This window comes from Vitis vinifera, chromosome 19 (assembly GCF_030704535.1).
Source record: "Vitis vinifera cultivar Pinot Noir 40024 chromosome 19, ASM3070453v1".
Classification (NCBI taxonomy): domain Eukaryota; kingdom Viridiplantae; phylum Streptophyta; class Magnoliopsida; order Vitales; family Vitaceae; genus Vitis; species Vitis vinifera.
This window is the reverse complement of record NC_081823.1, coordinates 2,806,631-2,812,703: the sequence shown is the minus strand read 5'-3', so window position 1 is coordinate 2,812,703 and position 6,073 is coordinate 2,806,631. Positions and strand designations below refer to the sequence as shown.

General features: G+C 36.4%; 1 non-coding gene across 1 annotated transcript; it reads right to left on the bottom strand.

Annotated features, from left to right (window-relative positions):
* Positions 1-225: 225 nt before the first annotated feature.
* Positions 226-5,707, bottom strand: LOC100252052 (uncharacterized). Its single transcript, XR_009465237.1, has 2 exons — positions 3,186-5,707; positions 226-682 (listed from the first exon to the last, which is right to left on the bottom strand). It is a non-coding gene; the product is annotated as an uncharacterized LOC100252052 (transcript).
* Between the last annotated feature and the right edge of the window lie 366 nt (positions 5,708-6,073).

The window sequence follows — 6,073 nt, the reverse complement described above, 5'->3', positions numbered from 1 at the left end:
TTGATCTTCATTTTGCTGGCTAGAGTTTAGATTTCAAACGCAACATCCTGATAGTGTCTTAAAAGCATGAAAGATCAAAATAAAATGGAATTTGTGATAAAATGAGATGCACAGATTAAGAACAAAGAAAAAAAAGACTAGCAAAAAAGAATAGGCTATTGATTTCGCAAATTTATTCTCTAGGGGTATACTATTATTCTTGATCAAAGCATCTTTGCCACATCATTTCTGTAAGGGGGAACAACCCCTATAGTTAAGAATAAATTAGTAATCAATTATTTCAATGTAACAGTAAACAAAGTTCCCCAGCATGGCTTTATTCCTGAACCTGAAGTTTCATTGACAAGTCTGACCATTTAAGTAAAATCCTGATGTAAACAATTTGGGTATCAAAACTTTTTCATTTTCAGTTTATCAAATCTGCAATCTTTTGCCAAATTTCAAACTTTGAACCCCTCAGCCCGAAGGCATCTACGATGAGCTTCAATCCATTTTTCACAAGCAGCTTCACCATGCTCCACAATGCAATCGTCTCGGATCTTCTTAGTATCAGGGCAGGCACAGCAGATTTTCTTTTTGGGCTTCGACACAGGCTCAGATCCCCGCGTTTGCTGCAACCCTGCCAAAGTTAAGGCAGAGGCGGGCTGTTCAGTAGGAAGACCACCCATTATATCACAAGTACCTGGAGATAAATAAAAATGAAAACAGAGTGAGGGGGTGCAGAAGAATGAAAACGAATAACCCCAAACTGACACAAAACAAAATCCACATCTTCAGAAGATAGGCTGACCAACCAAATGGTAGTCTTTTTTAAAGACACTAACACTTAACCAAAAACAGAAAAACAGACACGAATATACTTCTCAAAAACCTAAGGCCGTACTTTAAAGTTCAATTAAAAGAAAAATCTATGCCATGCATATTACTATACCATCCCTTGTAGGATTTAGCCATTGAGATACATTCAAGTGTAAGCATTACTGCAAACTTGCCTATCAAAGAGAGACAAAAAAAATTGAAAGACTGAAACTGAGTTTGCATACATAGCATAAACTAGGGGTAAGTTATGCTCCATCCTTTTCCTTAATTGTAAGAGACTTACATACACAACAGCAAAAGAGAAATAAAAACACTATGAAACATTTTCCTCATGCTTCCTCATCAAGTGAAGAGGAGGTGCTTGTCTACCAAAACTAACATTCCCTTTTCTCCTTATTTCTTAGAGTCAAGAAAAGTATAGAAATCATTATTCTTAAAGCAATCATAAGCTATCCCGTACACCTCGGGAAGACTGAGGAGATTGGTGAACGACAAACAAATGAAAACAAAACATATTTCAAAAGAAATTCCAGTTTGCATTCATCACTTTATACAGCCACAGCCACACACAATTGCTGAAGCATAGCCACAAGGAAATCAGATGTCTAACAAGTCAAAAAACCACATCATGTCAGAAACTCACTCACAGTATGAGGAAAAAAAATGGGCCAAAAAAAAATTATCATAAGAACTATACTTCTCCCATGGTTGGTAGCTAGGAAGGTCAACACCAATGATTACTTCAGATTATGAAACCCTACAGTCATTTGGTGCTCCTAAGGAGAACCATGATATAATGATTTTGGCTCCTAAGAAGATCTAAGATATAACCATCATATTTTTTGAGAGATCCAGCAAAGGAAAAGAGATGCTATGGCCATATGATTATAGTTCAGAACTTGACAGATGTCTTTCATCTTACTATGGGTATGGCAATTCTTGCTGTTGGAAGCTGAGGTTGGCAAACAAGGCAGTGAATAGGCCTGCTAAGAGTCTATCACAGAAAAAAAAAAAAAAAAAAAAGGCCTGCTAAGAGGCAAACCAGATTCTAGTTTGGATTCATGCGAAACTTTTATCCCTCTAAAGTTGTGGTTGGTTGTTTTTTATTTTATTTTGTTTTGATAGGCAAACAAAAAGAATATATTGACAAAAAACAGTAAAAAAAAAAACGTGTAGTCCACCACAAATCTCTTGAATGAAGGCAGAAAAAGTCATTTATATAGCTCCTCTCACACAGACATTTTCTCTTTCAAAGATTTCCATAAAGAGTCCTCATCCTTTTGGTTGTACTTTCTTCCTTTTCTTCCAAAGACTTCCATTTACATTGGGATTCAGGCAGCATGGTAGGTACCATTTATGTTTCCATGCAAACCCTATGAATGTTTATTCAAGCCAAATCTTTTTCCATATATAATTGTACAAAATGTTCCTAGATAATTATGTTTATAAAAATTCTAGATTCGGCTATAGTCCAGAATGATATCTGAGAATTCAAAATTTTCAACAATAATATCGACAGATTAAAAGCATTCAAAGAGAAACCCTAGCCCTCTGTTTGGTTCCGAAGAAAATAGAGCAATAAAAGAAAAACGGCATTCTCATTCCTATGTAATTTGTCATCTTTTGCTTCCAAAAAGGGGGAAAAACCCCTCAGTGTGTGTTTTAAGTAAAATGGCATTTTTCTGTATTCCCCAATCATGGTAGGTGAAAATTTAATTTACTTTTTTCATATTTTCTCTGCATCTAAACTAAAACTATTTTATACAATAAAGCATCCCCAAATAGCATAGACCATTAATCTAACAAAAATTTCAGTTAACCAAAACTGGCAATACTTCCACGGCTATTCACCGACAAGCCCTAGAATCCCAAACCTCCAGATACTTATTTTATACAAGGAAACATTCCCAAACAGCAACGACAGTTAAACTAACAACAATTTTTCCAGTGAGTTGTAATCCAAATTGGCAATAATGTGTACAAACAGAAACCCTAGAATTCAAAACTTCCAACAATGGCATTCCCCTATAAAGCACTCAGAGTGAAATCCAGCCTTTTGTTTACCAAGAAAACATAGAGAAAAAAAAGAAAAAGAAAACCACACATCGATTACTATGTTATCTCTCTCACTTTCTGTGCCGCCAAAAATCCAAAGCAAACAAAATAAATAAATAAAAATCAAATCAACTAAGCCATAGAATCATATCGGTTTTAGGTAAAGTGAGATTTTCTGTATTCTTGAACCCTAACCCTAGATGGTGCAAAAATTACTATTCAAACGATTCTCTGTATTTTCTCAGCATCCAAACGATTATTACTAATGTAAATCCAATTAATTGAATTGGGAATAGAGATTGAAACAGTACCTTGAACTTAGAAATCGACTGAGGCGCAGCATTTGGAGGTTGTGTAAATAGCGATCGCGGCACCTTCCATGGGTATCGACCAAGACGCAGAGTTTGGAGGGATGGTATATGAGTTCAGTCAGGTAATATGGGCTGGGCCTGGTCCTGGGCCGGCCCAAATTTTGAACTTTTGTATTATAAATAGTAAGTGTATAGCACCCTTCATTAAAAATAAAGTGGACAATTTGTTTTTCATATGTGAGTTCCAAATAAAATTTTGTTCTTGAAAATAAAGCCACTTTGGAAACTGTTTTTAAAAACAGTGAAAACAGAAAACTATTTTCCTGTTGTTTTCAGATTATTTTCAGCTTGCATTGCTTGTCTTCAAGAATCATCTGGTTGATGTTCCACATGGAGCACTGAGTTCCTGGAACGACTCTCTGCATTTCTGCCAGTGGCAGGGGGTTACATGCAGTCGGAGACATCAGAGGGTCAGAGCTTAACTGGTTCCTTACCTCCTATTGGGAACTTAACATTCCTTGGAGAGTTGGTGTTGTCTAACAATAACTTGCAGGGTTCTATCCCCACTAACATTGGTCTTTTGCGACGGTTGCAGCATCTCAATCTGAGATATTTTTGTTCAAACCAGATATGTTTATAATTCAATTGATTTATTTATTTAAATCAAATTTAAAATGAGTAAAATATGGTTAAATAGTTTAAAATTGTAATTAGATTAATCAATATGATTATTAAATGGACTGATTCCATCAAATTTCGTATTATGTGGGTTGATCCAAAAGTTTCCTACTTCTTATATAGATTACGTGGGCAATCCAAATTTGATCCGAATATGATTACACCCATCCTAAACCCATAAAAAATGTATTGGTTTCTAATTGTTAATGACACGTATTAAACTTTGTCACAATGGGACTGCACGACCCTAAATGAATATATCTAATTAAGGCTACTGCGGTTGCTTATTCAGATGGTCTGTATAGAAAAGCCCATGCTGCTCAGGATAGGCTGATCCTTCTAAACTATTTCACATCAGGACAGGATGATGCATAGCTCCAATGCAGTAGGCAAGTGCAGGAGCCATTTTTGGATGATCCAAACCCCTGCAACCTTACGAAGAGGACTCAAAAAACCCCCCAACATCCAGGATGCCAAAAATCTTGCTAGTGCTCCCCTAAATCTAGACCACCCTGTTTTATCCTTACTATCAAAATGCCAAACCATGGCCCATTTCAATCAAATACATTGCCTAATGATCACCACTGGCATGTCCCGTGATGCTTTTCCGGTTACCAGATTACTTGTAGCTAGTTCATTCTCTTTGAGTCCTCCAAACATTCACCTGGCTTATGTTGTATTTTCGCAAATACAAAGCCCTGATGTATACTCATACAACATTATGATTAAGGCCTTTTCACAAACTTCACATCCACTTGATTCCCTCCACTTTTACCACAAGCTGCTCCACTAAGGCCTATATCCCAATGAGTACACTTTCTGTTTTGTGCTCACTTCATGTGCCCAAGCCTTGGCTCTCCAAGAGGGCAAACAAATGCAAGCCCAATTAATCAAACACCTCTCTTGGGGCAGTGTCTATGCTAGTACTTGACAAGGAACAATCTGACGGGGCAGATTCCCTTCCACTTTGGCCATATGTCGAAACTGCTAATTCTGAGGTTTGGGCGGAACAGTCTAACAGGGGTTATCCCATTTACTTTGGGAAACCTTTCATCTCTTCAGCAGCTTTCAGTGGCGTTCAATCATTTGGAGGGGGGTATTCCACATGATTTAAGAACTCTCATGGGCATCCTAACAAACAGTTTGGGCCCAAATGCTCTACCCAACAAACTATAATATGAAATCAATAAGATTAAACCCAAAATTTTCTTATATTTTCCTTTAGGTTTCAACAATCAAACAAACCATAAAATCCTAATAACCCAACAAACCACAAAAATCACAACAATCAAACAAACCACAAAATCCTAATAACAATGAGACAACAACCATATCAAACGGGCTCTAAATAACAAGATATCACCAAACAAAGTTTTTCTTCCTTAAAAAAGAAACGGCCCTGCAACACGTGAACTCAAAACCCTAAACAGAGCACTTGCATATGTGAACCAGAATAGAGAATGAGAGTTTTAGAGAGAGAAGTACTGGGAAATGAGACTGGACTGCTCTATTGAAATCCTAAAACCCAAAACCCTAACTAACATTTTAAGACAATCAAACATTAAGAAGAAAAAAAAAAAAACAACGATGTCGAATGAAAGTGGAGAGTCTTTCCAACTGTGTAGTCTCGGATGGAGAGCGATGGAGGAGGAGAATGAAGAAATTACCTTGAGAAGGTCGTGGAACCAATGAGCTACACAGGGATGAGGTGAGGGTTGGGGATCGCCGGTTGCAGAGAGCTACAAGGGATGGGTGGGCTAGGGTTGGGCGACGGGTTGCAATCGTATTTGGAGGAGGTTTAAAAAGTAGGCTTTTAAAATTTTTAAAATTCAGTATTTTTAATAAATCTATTTTTAAATATATTTTAAAAATAACTTGTAATGTAATACTTTATTTTTAATAAATTTTTACATTTAAATAATTATTTTTTAAAACAGTTTTTAGAAAATAAGTAAAAATATCATATTATTTAAAAGTATTATGCTTTTTTAAATATATAAAGTTTTCTTGGGTTTGCTCCCCAATGGTCACCAGTTCGAGTCCCCTCAGGGCCACTGGAGGTTTACCCGATCGTTAACTTCAGGGCCCCGTGGGATTAGTCGAGGTGCGCGTAAACTGGCCCGGACATCCACGGTTATCAAAAATATATAAAGTTTTCAAACAATTAAACAATTATAAAATAATTTTAAAAAATCATTTTTTAAAACTGT